Below are 19,440 nucleotides of genomic sequence, written 5' to 3'. Positions count from 1 at the left end.
CAAAACACGAGTCACATAGCAAAAGGTGATTAGCTCTCGTGCTGCAGCCTCGACATGGAACAGAGAGTATGGGTTCGTAGTGTTTGCCTTTGATTTCGGCACGGGCCAAATAGATTTGTAGTGCTAGACTAAATTATTCCGATTCAGCTCAGTTCGTCATTTTTATTTAATTTTTTTATGGTGTGGGTGTTAAATTTTTCATTCTTGTTTTTCTTTATGAATTTATTGGGAGCACACCAATTCATGAGAGTGTTATGCAGGAAAGGCTTACTGGTAGAGAGACATGGAAGAAATGAGGGACGGGAGGGAGAGAGAGAGCTAGGGAGGAGGAGAGCGAGGGAGAGACAGATGGAGCAAGGGTGAAGAAAGGGAGAGAAAACCAGACATCCAGCTAGAGCGAGAGAGATCATATCAGGGAGAGACAAGCCGAGGGCGAGAGGGGCCGAGAGACAGCAAGAAAGATGGCTAAAGAGAAGGAGTGAGATAGAGAAAGAGATCATGAGTGAGAGAAAGACACAGCCAGAGAGAGAGAGAGAGCTAGAGGGAGGGAGGGAGGGAGGGAGGGAGGGAGGGAGAGAGAGGCAGGGAGAGAGAGCCCACAGTGGTTGTGTTTCTTCACTAAGAATGACTGCTTCTCTCAGACGCCCCAGCAGCTAACAGATGCACAGTTTCATAGTAGAACACCCAGGCTCTCTCTCTCTCTCTCGCCCCCCCCACCCTTTCTCCCGCCAGCGTTACATCGGCACACTGCCAGCTGGTCCAGTTCAACATGTCCTGCACAACCCCCCCCCCATCTCCCCCCCACCCCCTTATCTCAAGACAGCGATGCTGGCTCTCATTTTCCCACCCACCCATCGCCTTCGATCGGAGCGGCACCGTAGGGGGGAGGGAGACGGGGGGGGGGGACGGGGGGGAGAGACATCCAGCCATATACGTAGTCAAAGCTCTCTCTATCTTTCTATCTCTCACACACACACACAGACAGCGATACAGTGTGTGAGCGCTACATATCTCCAGTCTACCTTATTGGGTGTCTTTGGCTGATTTTAGAAAGATATTTCATTTGTGTGTGCGCGTGCACGCGCGCGTGTGTGTGTGTGGTGTTCCACCTACGTCTAATTTCCTCGCCGTAATCGGGTTACATCACTAGGGTAGGGCGGAAGCCCGGCGACGAGAGAGAGAGACAGAGAGACAGAGAGAGAGAGAGTGAGAGAGATGTGAGACATAAAGCCCTTGTGAATAACATAGAGAGGGAAACAACTCCAGGGTTGAGAAACAACGATAATAGACTATTGATTGAGATTTATGGTTGTTCATGTCGTAGAGGCACCACTCACCTGCCACCACTAGGGGGCGAGTTATCAGTTTTGCTCTGTAAACAGCACCGCCGTTACTAACAGACTATATAATGACGCTGAGCAGGAATTAAGGGAGATTTAAGAGTAGGTGGGAACCGACACACACACAGAGAGGAATGATACGTCAAATCCTTTCCTCTGTCCTCCTCTGTCTTCCCTCTTCATTTGTGTCCATTCGTGCCATGCACCATTTTGTTTTCCCTACTCTTCTGGGTTTTCCCTCTTCCTCACTAGCTGTCCTACCTCTCACTCCTTCATCACGACAATCCGGCACAGAGAGACCCGGACAGAGGGACAGGGAGACAGCAAAGGAGATATAGAAAGATGGAGAGGAATAGAGTGTTAAATACACGATGCAGAACGATAGATAGTTATGGAACATTGTAGAGAGAGAGAGAGAGAGAGAGAGAGGGAGAGGGAGAGGGAGAGGGAGGAGAGAGAGAGAGAGAGAGAGAGAGAGAGAGAGAGAGAGGCAGAGATAGGGAGAGAGGGGGAAATGAGAGGTGGAGCAATGGCGAGAGAGAAGGGGACGAGAAGGAAATGGTGAGCAAGAGGGATGATGAATACGAGATGGATGACGATAGATAGAGACCGGGCGAGATACAGGGAGAGAACAGTATGGAGAGAGAGGGAGAGGGAGGGAGACGAGGGAACGGTGCATGCACCTCTTGCCTCATTCTCCCGCTCTCATTTTTCGATTTGTTTCTGTCGGCAGGCCGCCGAGCTGCACACGCATGCACGCTGCATGTGAATGACAGTGATTCATGCATCCCACTTGCTCGCCCACTCTCTCTCTCTCTCTCTCTCTCTCTCTCTCTCTCTCTCTCTCTCTCTTCTCTCTCTCTCTCTCTCTCTCTCTCTCTCCCCCCCCCTGTTCACATCTCATGTTCAATATACTTCCTGCACACACCCTATAGATCATCTCTCTCTCTCTATCTCTCCCTCTCTATCTCATCCTCCTCTTTCTTTCTCTATTCATCTTCTCTCTCTCATTCTCTCTCACTCTCTCCTATTTTTGTCCGTCTTCATCCTCTCTCTCACTCTCTACTATTTTCGTCTCTTCATCCTCTCTCTTATCCGCTTCTTTCCGTCTATATTCATCCCTTCTCTCTCTCTCTCTCTCTCTCTCTCTCTCTCTCTCTCTCTCTCAGACACACACAATACACAAAACAGCACAAAGTGCATCTTCCCAGACATACACACACACACACACACACATACACACACACAGTGTTTGGTGCAGGGATGCGTGGTTACAGTGCCCCCTGGGGAGCACTACAGGGTAATGCGGAGGAAAACGGTCTCTCCGTGCAACCCCTTAAGAGCCAAGATAAGTTTTCAGAGGCAAGTTTCAGAAAGGTCAAACCCTGGAATTGAACCTGCTGGTCTCTTGTGACATTTACAACGTGTAAATAATATCAACTACCCCCCTGTTATGTGAGCCAGTTTCTGCCATATGCAAAGTTGAAGAGCATTTTAATCTTGGCCTGCGTCCATTTTGGCTACCGTCCGGCTGCTTGGCTACCACGTCGGTGTGCAGTTATGTGGAGGCATCGTTTTTATGATGCGCTTGTGTTAACTGTACAGTGGTAGCCGGCTTTGGCAGAATGTGAGCAGAAATTAAGAGTTGATAGTCTAATGCGCTCAGCCAAGTGTAGCACTGGCTAGTCCATGACTAGTGGCCTGCAAAAGATGAAGAGCAGACGTCCCGGAGAGGGTTACACCTTTGCGGTAATCCGCTATTATGTTCAGCTACCCCTGAATGTGTGTTGTTTTTAGTGTCGTCGTTTTTATCTTGCTATCCGCTACTGGCATATATTGTTCCGACAGAAGAGTTATGATGCTATCAACCCGGACCTATTTGATGTTTCCGCTTGCATTGCGGCAGAGAGTTACAGGGAGAAGACGACATCAGAGAGAGAGCGTTAATGCACTGGCTTTGATGCCGTGGAGCGTTAGCTTCTGCCTTCATCCACTTGTTCAACCTTTAGCTTCTTCCCCAGCCAGCTCTTCTCCAGCTCCTAGCGGCACGTTGCATTGCGGTCATTAGCCTTTGCTGTAGCCCCTATAGCCCCCGGCCACTAGTTAACTAGCCATATCTCTGCTTTGTAGCCTATTAGCATTAGCCCTAAAGCCCACTGAACTCGACATTCTTATTTTATCACTGACTGGACCAATCTCTCTCTCTCTCTCTCTCTCTCTCTCTCTCTCTCTCTCTCTCTCTCTCTCTATCCCTCTCTCTTTCTCTCTCTCGCTCTCTCTCTCTCTCTCTCTCTCTCTCTCTCTCTCTCTCTCTCTCTCCCTATCCGTCTCTCTCTCTCGAACTAAAGCAAAGACTTAATAGCTAGCGCTTGAAATGTAAATACCACGACCCCAAGGTTGATTAAATGGAAACAGAGGATAATAAGTTTACTGCGACACCGCCCGCTGTTTACGCACCATGGATTTGGCTTTCATGACACGGAGGGAAACCGCCACTAACCTATGAGCGCTCGCTAAGCCTGCACACACTATCTGCAGTTATGCAGCAAGAAATACACAGGGAAATAAAACGACCACCAAGCTACCAATCAGTGCTAATTTCTGCCGAGAGTGAACGTCTTTCGGGGCTCCCGTCGGCATGGCGCCAAGTTAAGGGACTTGCTGTGACACCAGGGCTCCCTGTGGAGACGCGTAGTGATTCGCTAATCAAGGACTCTTGATCAAGTTTAACCATGGGGAACCGGGAATGTCTTCCTTGTATCTGTTTTAATGCTGTGTTTGATGATTTCATGCAATGTATGCTGACGAGATGATGTATTTATGATTCAGATGAACAACTGAGATGGACAACTTGCCCACTTGTTTTTCCTCCATTTACAGGGCAGTTATGAGATGTGTTTTGATTGCTATTGATTGCTACTTCTGTTGATTTCTGTGGTTTCGTACTAATTACTAACGACTAATGCCTTTTCTAAAGTTGTGGTAATCCTGGGAACACATAGCTGCCAGTGTTGATTGATTAGCGATTATTCAAAGTCGACATTACTATCTCTCTAAATCTTTCATAAATATGTTTAACCTGAAAAACAACGATCATTTTAAACCCATGGTAACTAGAATGCTGATAACTTTGTCTAACTAAACCCAACCAGCCCATAAAACTACAACATTTTCCTGACCTGGCCATAACCTGCTAAACCATCTGCCAATGTTGCCCTTTTTTCTTCTTCTAACCGCTAACCCTTCACCTTCCAGCAGAGCTCTCCTTTGTTAACGTCTCTCTCTCTGTCTTATAATTTGTCTTCTCCAAATTTCTTCCAAAAGGCAACAATGATAATGACCGCCTGGCTATTGCTAGACAAAGAATCCCATACCGCCTCGGTCGCGTAGTCGACGAGTGGCTACTCGATAAAGGTAACCGAAAAAACCCTCTTAACTCACTCTAACGACCTGACCGCCTAACCTCCCTCCCCCCCACGATAACCCACCAATCGCTCTGGATGAGGTGCAGTGACAATGCCAAGGGTGGACCCCCATTGGCTCATTTCAACACCCTAGTTGTGATTGGTCGACACACGATAACGCAGAGCCCTTCCTCCCCCCGTTATCGTACGGTAGTTTCAGAAGTTCTGGACTGAAACCACGATATGAACGTTTTTTTCCTTCATACTATTCCACGTTTTGGATTCCGCACATGCACTGTTAAACATCCCTGGTCGATCTCTTCCGAGAGAGAGACACCTTGTTTCAATTCAAATTCAAATCCTGCCACTGTGGACGAGCTAATTGGGCGTTCTCCTAAATCCAACGCTAAAAGCTAAATTAAATACCAACCTCATATATACCTCAGAGGACGGAAAATTGTCTTTAAAGAACTCAATTAAAGCCCCTTTAAACTGGAAGCTGCATCTCTCCAGAGCTCTAACCCCCTCTTAATAACCTTGACATAACCAGCCCTCTCTCCCCCCCGACCACTTCACCTCCACCTACCTACCCACCCGCCTCCCCGCTAACCTGGACACTTATAAATAGAGCACCACGACTCTCCTGCTCCTCCTACTGTGTATTCTGTTCTTTTTGTTGCTGAATGTGAATTTGGACAATAATTCTGACAATTCTACTTTATTCTACACCCCCCCCCCTTCCCCTCCAACTCCTCAAAAGTGACCGACCTCTCTGGAAACGGGACGTTCAAGCTCCCAATGAAACTCATTAAAAGTTAAAGGGACTCTCTGCTATTAAAAATATGTTAGATGTTTTGGGTCTAGGTGCGTTTTGGGCCGTCAACTTTCTGTCAAGGACATTTTTTCCAGAGGAAATCAAAGCAAATCTTCGACTTTAACCCTTTGAGTGCCAAAACGTAATCCACCCACCCAATGTATGTACTTGTAGTCTTGTATCAAGTGTTAGTTAGTGCTGAAGGTGGTTGATTCTTCAAGGTTTCTAAAAAATAAGTTTTAATAAGTAAGATTGTTAGGAGGTTTATTAGATGACTCGACTAAATCTATGTTTGCACAGTTTCCCCTCTTTTTTTGCTTTGGATGCATATAATTTCTTCAAGTCTTAGCACAGAATTAAATAAAACTGAACAATCCAATCCTTTGAACATATGAGATCAACTATGCAGGGAATATTTCACTAATGGTTCGGAAAAAATAATCACGCTAATAACGTTCTTTTTGAATACTTTTGGAATGTAGACAAAAAAAAAGGCTTTAGCTAGGAGAAAAAGAAAAGGTATTTGGTATTCTCAGTGCAACAACTCATTAGCAACTAGCTTAAGGCAATTCTTTGTAATGGTATTGTGAGTAGTTAACTCACAGAGAGAGAGAGAGAAGTATTCAGAAGATGTAACATCACAGACAGTCAAATGAAGTATTCATACTGCAGACAAACAGGATAAACGGAACGACGATATTTATTTCATGACGACAAAACATACCTCCAAACATCCTTCAACTCTCTCACTGCCACGAAGCAGCAACAAGAAGCAAGTCAGGATATTACAAAAAATAAAGATATTAATGACTAAATCTCCTGGTAGATGAAATTTGATTGAAGAATTCTAATCAATAAAAGATGACTCACCCCATTTACGGAATGGGTTTGTGTGCACTACGAATAGCTAAGTAGACTCATGAACAGAATGTTTTATTCTCTTTCTACTTCCAGATAAAGACTCACCGAAGCAGTTAGTAGGGACAAAGTGACAAACACACGTGAAAAAGACTTGACACAAAACTTGATGCCAACAAACACTTACGTAACTACTTTCATTACTGAAATGGACACACTTGCTTTGTAATCCTGGATCTTAGTGTGGACATGACATGATACCCTATACATTTGATTGAAACACAAACAGACAAAGTGGTACTTTTTCGACAATAGTAAGCATTAAGTTTCTTAATCTAACTTTGGGCCTGCACTGTACTTTTTCACTGCAGCCATCACTTTTGTTCAGATTCTGATTATTTTCACCCCTTTTTCCACCGACCCAATTGATTTGGGGAGAATGGAAAGCTTTGGGGTGATTGAGTGGGTGAACACTACAGCTCATACTCTAATTTAGCTTCAACAAAAGTGATGGCTACAATGAAAGAAGTTACACATAAGTTGGAACAAAAAGGGTTGGCTCAAGTGAAATGGTTCTATATTGCAGGTCTCAGTAGTTTTCTGTTCTCAAAGGGTTAACGGGTTGTTGTTTTGCTTTGGTATGGAAACAGTGTCAGTTTAAAAAATGTAAGCTCTAAACAGAATCTGACCACCGAACGGCAAATCAAACCTCATTCGCACCAACTTCTATACTGAGAGCTTTCTCTTTATCGTGCCCAGCTGATCCTCCTCTAGTCTTTTTATCTAAAAGGTTAGGGAAGGAAATACTTTCTCTGTCAACCGACAAACCCAATTGGTTTTTTATGAAATTGTACCTTTTTTGAAGAACGGTTGAATAGCCCCCGAAGGTTTTGTGCGCGAGAATTAAGAAAAATAAATAGGTAACTAAGATCTAATTACTTCCTAAAGATCTTAAACGACTTAAGTTGTGATAACTCCTTTTCGTCCCTGAACCCTCCCCCCTGTCCTCATCCCCGAAACGAAGACTCAGAGGGTTAAAACAAAATGAAAAACTAAATTCCAAATTTAAAAAAACCCACTTAGCAACAACAACAAAGGCAGAATATCATTTAATGCCTTTATTAATCATGACAAAATCATTTGAAGGTCCCTTTAACATTTATTGTTTTCAAAGCTACAACAGTTTTTTCCTGTATTTCTTACAAGTGCTTCTTTATGTGATGTGCTCTGCAGAGTGAATGTTTTGTTGTGATGAACTGCATTGTACTGTTCCTTGTCTGTGCAAGAGTGGCCAGATGTCTCAAGTGGAATATGTTCTGCATTGCTGTTGTTTTTAACCACCAGTTGTGACTTGGATAAGCCTTCACAAGTCAATTCAACATCAACCCATTTGTGACATCACGTGGGAATGTTCAACGTAAAATCAACAGCGTAACCGAGTGAACAGTATCAACCGGTAAAAGCTGATCTATTGATTGTAAATCTGCGGTGGAGACACCCACTTGTTGCTTATGCCACTATAAATTGGCTATTGAAATGGCTTGTGAATGGCTAATCCACATGGTAGCGCGTAGGGAGATAGAGGCCATTTAATATTTAGACTTGCTCTGCAATCAAGCAATTTAGCCTTGGGCTAGCAGCTTGTTAGCAGTAGCCCTGGGGCTGTGCTATCCATTCTGCATGGTGCGTTGTTCCCCTGGTCTCAGCCTAGGGTCTCTGTGTTGGTTTATTACTGCTGAAGAGACATGCCCCTGAGGTGTCTCGACGTCTCTGATACCTCCTCCGACCTTCTGCATCTCCGCCTTCTCTCCTCCAACACATGGTTCTGTAAAAGAGGTGTGGGTTTCTTCTGGAAGAGAGGACAGCAAGGGGTTACATGATAAAGAGTGATAGCTAAGTGTATCATATCTTTTGAAGCGCCCATTACATTCAACGATTGCACATTTGTCCGGGGTTAAAATGGCCACTTTCCCTTTGGAGTTCAAGTGGGCCCCAATGACAAGATGGAGAATAACCAATCCCAAATTGTTGAATTTTGGGGAGATAAAAGGAAGAAGTGAAACAGTGCAGAGATGGGCTTGGACACTAATTTGTTCTCCTCCAGAGAGTTTGAGAGAGATCAGAGTGAACATCTCTGGGGCTGCCGTGATAGCTTCCCACGTAATCCAAAATGGCAGCGCTTACACAGACCCAATGGAGGGGGAAATATGAGAAATGAGAGGGTCCCAAAAGTTTTGTGATGATGTTATTTTTTTGGTTTACCACTCAATCAGAGCGCAGTCTCCGCTCCTATGAGTCTTCCTTCCCTCGTCGGTCGATTTGTCACTTCTCGGGGTATTCGCCGTCTGTCGGTTTTCCCTGTAGATTCCCTCGTTTCGATACTTGGCAGAACTGTCCAGAAAAATACAAGCCCAAGACAAAGCCTTCCTTATATGTCCTGTCTCGCACAATTGGCTGAGATTAGGATAATTACCACCACCAGGGATGTGTGTACTTCCTCAAAAGGGACCACCACAACAAGACAAGTATGCATTCAGGGTACCGTAAGGCACTTTAGATAAAACCGAAGACCAGATGGCAAAAAATATAACATGCCATTCCCTAACATACCCATTGGAGTGAATATTCCTTAGTCGCTGCCTTGAGCTAACAAGCTATCAAGCCTTCAGCCAACGAAGGGGAAATCACATTTCTTTATTAGCCGGCCTCGGTTCCCGTTTCCGCAAAAGAGCGGGAAAAAGGATGCAGGGTTTATCTGCCAAATCGAAAGAAAACACAGGATTCACGTTAAGTGTTTAATGACCCGATCTGAGTGGCACTCTGCTCGAATCATCCAGCCTCCATATCACACTACCTTAAGACCACCCCTCAAAAAAAATAAACTCGCCCTGGCTGCTCAACGGACCAGCACCGGCTGCATCATGTGTGGCATCCCCGCCGGTCATCTTAGTTCTTTATTCTAGTCTCGGACGAGCGCCAATTTCTGTGAACCATAGCCCCTCCACATCCGCCCTGCCGCCCCTCTGCCCACCATGGCCTGTTTGCTATTCCTCGTGCCCTACAGCAACGGCCGTGGTCGTTTGAAGGAAGGCGCGCGGAGTAAGGGGGGGAGGGGGGGCAGTTGGATGTGCTGGCTCACCAGCGGGGAGAAGTTAGGCCCGGGGACACAGGCTCCCCTCGCCACCGCTGTGACCAGACGCTTTAGCTGTGTTATTTCACGCTCCCCCTACCATGAAACGGCCCCGAACAGACATAACACAGCTGGTGTAAATATTAAAAGAGAAACTACTAAACCACAGAGAAGCAGGCCGGGCTGATTGGGTTCCCCATGTCAGCCGGCACAACGGTTTCTGTCTTTAAAACCTGCTGCTCTTCGTCTTGAGACAACATGGCCGATCTTAGCACAGATACGATCAGGGGGATGGCGCCACGCCCCAGTGAAGTGAAACTATCTAAAGGGCATCAGATAATGATGCACATCAGATCCCCCCCCCCCCCCCCCCCGCTACAGTGTGTACAGATCCCTAGCAGGGGGCCCCCTGAGGGAACAGGGGTCTGCGCTAGCTTTGCTAAAACAAAAAGCTACGCCGCTTTAAGCGTCACGCCGCATTCCAGGCCCTCATCTCTGTTGTCATACACAATTAATTCATCGCGTTCCGGCCTCCAAAAAAAGGCCAACTTCAGAGGGGCGTCGAGAGAAAAAAGATAGAAAAAAGATAGAAAAACATAAAAACGTTCAAACGATAATTGCCAGGGAAAGCCGTGCGCCGCGGAGATAACTTGCGCACACTTCATAATTAACTTTGTCTGCACATCCTCTCTCCTGACGGCTTTTTTTTCTTTGTTCCGGTATTTTCCGTTCCCCCTTCCCCCCCTCCGTCTCCACAGTTCTTGCCTCACTTCTTATTACCATCATAGTTCACCTCTGCTTTAGACAAACCGCAAAAAACGCAGATGCCGAATTTCAAAATTCGGGTTTGTGTCGGCTGACGGTTAAAAATTGTATGAAAATGATTGGCGAGCAAAGGATTCTCTGAACGCTGTGTATTATAATACCCTGGCAGCCGTGTCAGGGCGCTGCCGCGTTCTGACAGGAGGGGGAAGAAGAAGAAGAGGAATAAAAATATGATTCTGGGCCATGGAATCACCCTAAGCTAAGCTAATAATACATATAGCCATACACAGAACAAGCCATGCCAGGCACTCCTCTCCCTGCAAAGACGATATACATACAAGGAACAGCGGGGGGCTGTCGTGTGCTGAGAGGCAGAGAATGAGAGCAAAGGGAGAGACCGAGAAAGAGAGAGACTTCCCCAATTCCTCCCTAACTGGCGAGGGTACATACTTCCCTTGGATTCCCCCAGCAGTACGGCGTCTTAAGTCGCCTGGTGCCGTCGCAACCCTCCCTCAGACTCAACCCGGATAAACCTCAGTCGGGTCGGCTTCGGAGGAAGCGGAGGACTTTCATCCAAGGGACATGAGAGGAGAACATCTCTCACCCCCGTGAGCCCGGGCAGGTCGAGGCCCCCCGTGTCTCCACGTCTCCCGCCACCACCTGTCCCGCTCCCACTGCCGCCCGGGTTAGGCTGCGGATTCAATTGGGGATCAGACCCTTGCTGCCCGGCGGTCTGGCCCACTCTCTCAGCCACCCTGTGCCTGTCTCAGGGATACTTTATTCCCACTTTGTCTTCTCAAGCCAGGCTAGATATCCAGGGATTCCTGTTCAGGCCGGTTTGCCTCTCGCTCTCTCTCTCTCCCTCTCCCTAGGTCTCCTCCTCTCACTCTGTGGGATGTTAAAAGCCCCCTTTGTGACATTAAAAGCCCCCTTAGTGAAGAGTAGGGTCGGACAACAGAGGGAATTTATCTTCCAGACGAGAGCGCTGTTCCTTCCATGATGGGCCGATGATCCCAGTGATGGTTTGTATGAATCGTCTGGCCTTTAGAAAAAGAGGACGTGGCTCCCCCGGCCCCTCTGCTAGGATATCCACTCCCAGTCTTCAGTAGGACGATTCTGATGAATAATGAATCTTCCCCCATGAGACTTTCAGATGAAAAAAAACATAGCGCCAAAAATGTGGAACCCGTGCAATTGTGATATTCCTCCAAAAGACTGAGAGAATGGTGGATCAAATGGAGATCACTATACGGGACATTTAGGAGACATGAATCAACAAGAGTTTCTTAATCAAATTCTTGCAAGATGCAAAAGAGTAGCGGACTCGAACATAAATCCTAAGCCCTTACCCCAAACAAACCCACGACCACCTTTTCTCCTCCTCTCTCTCTCCATCCAACTCTCTCCACCACCCTGTCTCCATCCCCCTCTCCTTGTCTTCTACCATGTCCCCCCTCATCTATAAACATCAGGCCGCGTCATCCTCTCCTCCCTCTGTGCCCTTTCTCTCTCCCCTCTACCTCTCCCTCCCCCCTCCCCCCTCCCCCTCCACCTCTCCCTCCATCTCTTTGACGTGCTCATGCTGCCCACTTTATCGCTCTCTTCCGTTCCCATCGTCTGTCATCCTCCCTCGCTCCTGTCATCCTGAGTGTCCCCATTCCTTCAGATCCTCCCTCAAACTTTTTCTTCTTCTTTTTTCTCCCTGTCTCTAGCTAGTCCCATCGCTCTGTCTGTCTGTCTATCACCTTATTTGCCCTGTCTATCTTTGTGTCTCTATCTTTCTTTCTCTCTCCCACTCTCCTCTCTCTCTCTCTCTCTCTCTCTCTCTCTCTCTCTCTCTCTCTCTCTCTCTCTCTCTCTCTCTCTCTCTCTCTCTCTCCTGCTAGTTGTATGTGTTTGTCACTCTCTCTCTGTTTATTTTTACTGCTTGTCTTAGGTCTCCCTTCTTCTATGTGTGTCTCTCACTCCCTCTCCCCCATCTCATTGCTCTCCCTATCTCCCCCCTTCTCCCTACCTCCCTACCGTCCCCTCCCCTCTAACCTCCCATTCCAGTGGAGACGTCTGACGAAACCACGAGTCTGTTGTCCAAACTGTCAGCTAAAAGCGTAGACAAGCATCTCCGGCTATCCCAACTTCTCTTTATTTTTTATTCTATTCCACCGCCGTTCTCCCGTCTCGTCAGACGCACACAAAATGGCAGACAATTGAAGTTGAAGGGGTAAACTAATAAAAGGCCAACGCGAGTGCAAATGAAAAAGAGAATACGATAAAAAAGGAGAATGGGCACCGCCACTGCGAACTCTGTCTGCATTGTAAAGCAGACAGTCGAGGGGGTTACAATATGCACACTCTGATGACCTGCCAGGGTATTCTGCCTCGCCTCGTGATACAGATGATACAATTACCTTCCCCTACCGATCGCCCGCTTGAGGACAGTCCGACAGGGAGCAGGCGGTAACCCTTACCGTATTTATTTAGTTACCTATCATTATTATTATTTCAAATCAACCTTTTCTGTTTTGATTTGGGTGGGCGGATCTGCCGTCTAGACAGCGTCTGGAGTCGGACGCCATGTATGGCCCGGACGCTTAAAGAAACGTAGCCGAAAATACAAAGTCGATGCTTTATTCCCACCTTCTTCCCCCGTCAGCCAAAAAGCAATTCAACATGCTCGGTTTGCAAACTATAACCGCCACCGCGAAACCACCGCATACACTGAATTCTAAATGGACGTTTCGGAAACAGAATTAAACCGCACTGGGATTTCAGAGGAGCTATAGGGGGTTAGAAAGAGACCCAGTTAGTAATTGCGTATTTATTTATTTTCGTCACAAAGATACAAATTTAAACACATGAAAAGCAGCCCTCTGTTCTTTCTTAATTGCAAATGGGAGGAAAGGTTATTAGATATTAAAAACGGGGGAGGGGACTTTAAGTATTGCATTATGGGAAAGGGCTCGGTCTTTGCGTGCTCACATATAAGCCCCTTTACCCACCCCCCACCCGACCCCTTACACGAATCCCATCATCGGGATAGAAATATATATGTATGTAAACGTGATAGGGACTGACACGAGAAGGCTGGGGAAACTCTCTAGTCACCACAGAGATGGGGGGGGGGGGGGGGTTGCACAGTTATATCACTGTTTCGTAACTTAGTGCCTGGAGTTATGAAATAGTGCTATCATAATAATAATAATAATGATGATGTCAGAAATAATTGGATCAGCGCTCGCCAGAGTTTCCCGCGGTGAGAGAAATGGATTCTCGTGCAGAGAAGGTGATTAGACAGAGATAGGGCCAGAGGAAGGGAGTTGTGGTTGCTAACATAAACATCTGATAATCCATCTATAGATAGAGAGAGAGAAAGTTATATTCCAATCTGCGTGTCCACGTTGGTAAAGCACCAATCATTTTACCCTGCAAATCCTGCGTCCAATCGTAGTGACTCGTGGTCCACCAGTCCAGCTCCATGATCCATCCCCCCACATTTTTTACTTCCCCCTCCACAAGCCTGCTTTCAACGCACACAAACACACACACAAACACACACAAACAAACTACTTCACTAGTGAAACAAGTTCACTATTTAGACACTATTGTCAAAGCTGGCAATTAACTCCGAACTACAGGACATTAAGGAGCAGGTAGGGGTTAGACAGTGAATACAGAGACAGGTCCTTAAGGAGCAGGTAGGGGTTAGACAGTGGATACAGAGACAGGTCATTAAGGAGCAGGTAGGGGTTAGACAGTGAATACAGAGACAGGTCATTAAGGAGCAGGTAGGGGTTAGACAGTGAATACAGAGACAGGTCCTTAAGGAGCAGGTAGGGGTTAGACAGTGGATACAGAGACAGGTCATTAAGGAGCAGGTAGGGGTTAGACAGTGAATACAGAGACCGGTCATTAAGGAGCAGGTAGGGGTTAGACGGTGAATACAGAGACAGGTCATTAAGGGGCAGGTAGGGGTTAGACAGTGAATACAGAGACAGGTCATTAAGGAGCAGGTAGGGGTTAGACAGTGAATACAGAGACAGGTCCTTAAGGAGCAGGTAGGGGTTAGACAGTGGATACAGAGACAGATCATTAAGGAGCAGGTAGGGGTTAGACAGTGAATACAGAGACCGGTCATTAAGGAGCAGGTAGGGGTTAGACGGTGAATACAGAGACAGGTCATTAAGGGGCAGGTAGGGGTTAGACAGTGAATACAGAGACAGGTCATTAAGGAGCAGGTAGGGGTTAGACAGTGAATACAGAGACGTCCTTAAGGAGCAGGTAGGGGTTAGACAGTGAATACAGAGACAGGTCCTTAAGGAGCAGGTAGGGGTTAGACAGTGAATACAGAGACAGGTCATTAAGGAGCAGGTAGGGGTTAGACAGTGAATACAGAGACAGGTCATGAAGGAGCAGGTAGGGGTTAGACAGTGAATACAGAGACAGGTCATTAAGGAGCAGGTAGGGGTTAGACAGTGAATACAGAGACCGGTCATTAAGGAGCAGGTAGGGGTTAGACGGTGAATACAGAGACAGGTCATTAAGGGGCAGGTAGGGGTTAGACAGTGAATACAGAGACAGGTCATTAAGGAGCAGGTAGGGGTTAGACAGTGAATACAGAGACGTCCTTAAGGAGCAGGTAGGGGTTAGACAGTGAATACAGAGACAGGTCCTTAAGGAGCAGGTAGGGGTTAGACAGTGAATACAGAGACAGGTCATTAAGGAGCAGGTAGGGGTTAGACAGTGAATACAGAGACAGGTCATGAAGGAGCAGGTAGGGGTTAGACAGTGAATACAGAGACAGGTCATTAAGGAGCTGTCTGTCTGTCTGTCTGTCTGTCACCATTAGAAACCGCAGCGTAACGTCAGCTCCAATAAATCCATCTTTAACCCCACACACCCCTCCGTTTGAATGTGCACACACACACAGACACACACACACACACGTACAAAACACACACACATACACACGCAAACACACACACACACACACGTACACACACACACACACTGATTTTTCATGCACAAACATACATACACACCTATCACACATGCCTATCAGACACATTACATCTACACTTGTACAACTCGGAAAGGCCACCCATCACACACCTAAAGGTCAACTGCCCCGGACGTCTCTCATGTTATCGCTTTCCCTCTCTCGCACACCCACGCATAGTCTTCAATGCTCGCACGCCCCCTCGATCATCCTCGCTTCAGCGGACAGATCAAGAGCCTTCGATCACATTAAGTGCCCTACGCACACAAACAAACGCGCACACACACACATACACACCCACACACGGCGAATATACACACACACACACGCACACCAAAGACACACACACACACACACCAGCCACACACAAACACACATGTTCTCTCCCTAATTCCTCGGGCCTCGCTGGTATAAATTGGCTCTCCAGCGGCGGCTGTCAGTTTTGATTTGACCCCACGGACGTCGGCAAACAATAACTTCATCAGGCCCAGTTAGGAGCCCCATCCGGGAAGACAGACACCCAAACAAACACACCCCTCCATCCTACCACCCACCCCCACCACCACCCCCATCCCCCCCACTCTCAGGATAGAGGGCACCTTGCTCTGGCTAGCTGTGTCTCTGTGTTTCTCTCTCCCTCTGTCTCTCTCTCGCTGTTTTTCTATCACTCTCTGTCACTCTTTCACCCTCTCCAAGCTCTTTCCCTCTCTAGTGTGATGTCAACCTCTCTCTCTCTCTCTCTTGCTCCTTCTCTCTTTTTCCTCATCTCTCCTTTTCCAAGTCTAACACATCTACTCTCTATTTCCCACCCCATTTCTCTCTCACTCTCTTGTTCCCTTTCCCTCCCATTCCATATCTCCCTCGTCCCTTATCGCGCCCCCTCTCTCTCACACCTTTCCTCTCTTCCTTCACTCTCTCTCCTCGTTTTGGGTTTCTCTGTCCCTCTAATTCCTGTGCCTTCATCTGCATCCATTGTCTTGCCCGCCAGTCATCATGTAAATCTGTCAATCAGTCAATCGATCAATCAATCCACTAGTGAAACTGTTAAGGGGAACATGCAGCCTATACTACACAGAAACCCTGTCTCTCTCTGCTCGCCACGCTGCGAAATTCAAAGAGATCCAAAGTTAATAAACCTGCCAATCTTCGCCAAATGCTTCGACGCGCTCGGATGAAGTAGGTCAACTGTCCCTCGGCGCTCCGCGGCGTGGCATTAAAAACAAAAACATGATTAATATTCAGGGAGTCGTACAAATCCTTCCCCGACTCACTCAGGGGGGAGGCCTCGTTAATGAGGGCGGGGACAGGCGGGTGGTCAGGGTGGTTTGATCCCCCTAGTGTCTCGACTCTGAGCAACCCCGAGCAAGGCACCCGCCTGTACCCCCCCACCTGGTCCCCGGTGGCGAGGGTCTGGATTCACTGGGAGTTGGTTTTTTGGGGGGATAAAAGCTTTGACTGAATGACGAAATTCACGGAAATCCAAATTGCGGTCGGAACGCGCGCCACAACGCCAGACGTCACTCGTCTCTGCCTCCTGCGTCGGGGGGAAACAAAGTAAAGGGAAACCGGGGAGGGGGAGGGCCCCCCCCCGTAGGACGCTGTTTCCGGAAACACAGACCGTAATACACCCATCTCTGACAGCCCTCTGTGCTCTGCCGTCCAGCTGTATCAGCAGAGAGAGCGGGGGGGGGGGGGGGGGGGGGAGGAGAGAGAGCGATAGAGTGGAGGAGAGAGAGATGGGGATGGAGAGAGAGGAGGAGATATGAAATCAGAGACCCTCAGAGCCGACGTCTCAGTCCCTGTGTGTGTGTGTGTGTGTGTCTGTGTGTGTGTGTGTGTGTGTGTGCGTGTGTGTTCGTGCGTGTGTGTGTGTTCGTGTGTGTGTGTGTGTGTGTGTGCGTGTGTGTGTTTGTGTGTGTGTGTGTGTGTGTGTGTTTGTCCTCTCTGCCAAGGACACTGGTTGTAAAGCGATATGTTATACTCTAGCAGGCCGCTCGGTGGACTGAATGTGTCGGGGCTCATCATCGCTGCTGGAAATCGTGCACTACTTCAAAATGTGTCTCCGAGTGCGGCTCTCCTCCTCCCGCTTCCTTGCCCAACCCCCCCCCCACCATCCCCCCCCTCCATCCATTAATCCCTATAACCTGTAGCTCGTGGTACCACTCTGACCCCCCCACCCCACAAACAACACACACACGCACACACACACACACACACACACACACACACACACACACACACACACACACACACACACACACGACCACCAGGAACTTAGTCTAGCAGCGTGATAATGAAGCGAGACAGGGGCCCTTATGTCAGAAGTGTGCATGCTGCACATTAGGTCCGGTTACATGATGAAGTGGAGGCCCCCCCCCCTCCACACACACACACACACACACACACACTAGAGGGCCCTTCGAGGGGATGAGGTGGGGGAGGAGTAGTCTAATGATCTGTTAATAACATGACACGTGCAATGGCCTGCGCTCAATAGGACACACACACACGCACATGTTCATCTGGTCCCATCTGGAGAGGACCCCCACACAACCACACACACACAAGCGTGGACACACACACGCGCGCACACACACACACACACACACACACACACACACACACACACACACACACACACACACACAAGCGCCATACTCCCATGCTTAAACACAGCAATACAGACGGTGTACGTACTGCATGCACGCACAGGCCTTTACGATAAGTATTCGTATTAATCAAGATTATGGGACCCCGGCTTACCCACACACACACACACACACACACTAACACACACACACACAAACGTGGGGTCCGCCGTCATGGGTGCCACGTAGCCAATGTCACAGCCTTTCACCCACAATGCATCATAATCACGTTAATGAAACGACCAGTTGCAATGCTGTCCTCGATGGATCTAAAGTGGGGCCCCGGGGGTAATGGCCCCCACTAGGCCCGACGTTCACAGTGTGGGAGGGCTAAAGGTTGATCGTTGGCCGACTGGGAGCAACGTGGACCCCCCCCCCCCCCCCCTGTGACAACATGATGTCATGTGTCACCATCAACCGCATACAATTCCCTACCGGTGTCATGAGTTGAACACCCGTCCACCAACACACACACACGCACGCAAGCACCCACACACACACACACGCACAAACACACCGAGAAAGACACACACACACACACGCGCACACACCAAGAAGCATGCATTAGGTTTCCGAGGTCCATAACACACTATCTCCGGAGGGGTTCGCCTTTTGCTCGCTGGCGAAGACACACATTAGCGGCAGTATCTGTTTCACTGCACACTCTCGGCTAACGTGCACTCTGGACCAAGCCCAGCAAGGCCATCGATCTATTCGTTAAAAAAAGAAAGAAAGAAAAGCGAAACGAAAACGAAATAAATAAATAAAAAACCCTCTTAGCTCTCCCGCCTCACTCAGCGATGACCTCATCCGTTCATGTTTGCAACCTGCTCCATGTAAAACGTGTCGCGCTATAACCTATCCCCCCCATTCCCCCTGCCCCCCCCCCCCCCCCCTCCTCCTCCTCCACTATCAAGGGAGCGCGACATTGAACCAGTTAGCGTTAGAATACGGTCCTCGCGTTAACAACAGGACCCAACGACGGGGGAAGGCAGAAGGAACACACCAGGAAATGGATACCGCTTTAAAAAAAAAAAAAACACCCCCACCTTAACCACACCTGTCGCTCCACACACACACACACACACACACACACACACACACACACACACACACACCATCCAAACCATTATCCCCGTTTATCCCCGTTTCCTTAACCATTTAAAACATTGAAAGGCCTGCCTGCCTCCCTCCCACATCCCCCTCCCACCACCACCCCCACCACCCCTTCACCTCTCCTCCCAGCGAGGGGGACAAATCCATCTCACTCAATGGAGGTGTGCGAGAGAGCCACTGAATTAAACATCCCCACACCGAAAAAAGAGCTCCCCTCTGGGAGGAGGAGGCCGGGGTGGGCGGCGTGCGCTGCACATAATGCGGCGAGCGTCTTTTTTTTTGGGGTTGGCCGGTCTCTGGATATTTACCTCCACGATCTGCGATTCATCATGCTGAGGTCAGCGACCCCGGCTGGCGGTTATTGGCCGATCG

General features: G+C 48.1%; 2 long non-coding RNA genes across 2 annotated transcripts in view; one reads left to right on the top strand and one right to left on the bottom strand.

Annotated features, from left to right (window-relative positions):
- LOC132475965 (uncharacterized) overlaps positions 1–19,440 on the top strand; it is a 121,395-nt gene that overhangs the window by 21,091 nt on the left and 80,864 nt on the right. The gene's annotated exons all lie outside the window — the stretch shown is intronic.
- On the bottom strand, positions 6,241–9,914 carry LOC132445436 (uncharacterized). Its single transcript, XR_009522585.1, has 3 exons — positions 8,679–9,914; positions 6,678–8,265; positions 6,241–6,637 (listed from the first exon to the last, which is right to left on the bottom strand). It is a non-coding gene; the product is annotated as an uncharacterized LOC132445436 (long non-coding RNA).

Source organism: Gadus macrocephalus, chromosome 17 (genome assembly GCF_031168955.1).
Source record: "Gadus macrocephalus chromosome 17, ASM3116895v1".
NCBI lineage: Eukaryota > Metazoa > Chordata > Actinopteri > Gadiformes > Gadidae > Gadus > Gadus macrocephalus.
Note: the sequence above shows the minus strand (reverse complement) of the source record. Positions and strands in the feature narration are given on the sequence as shown.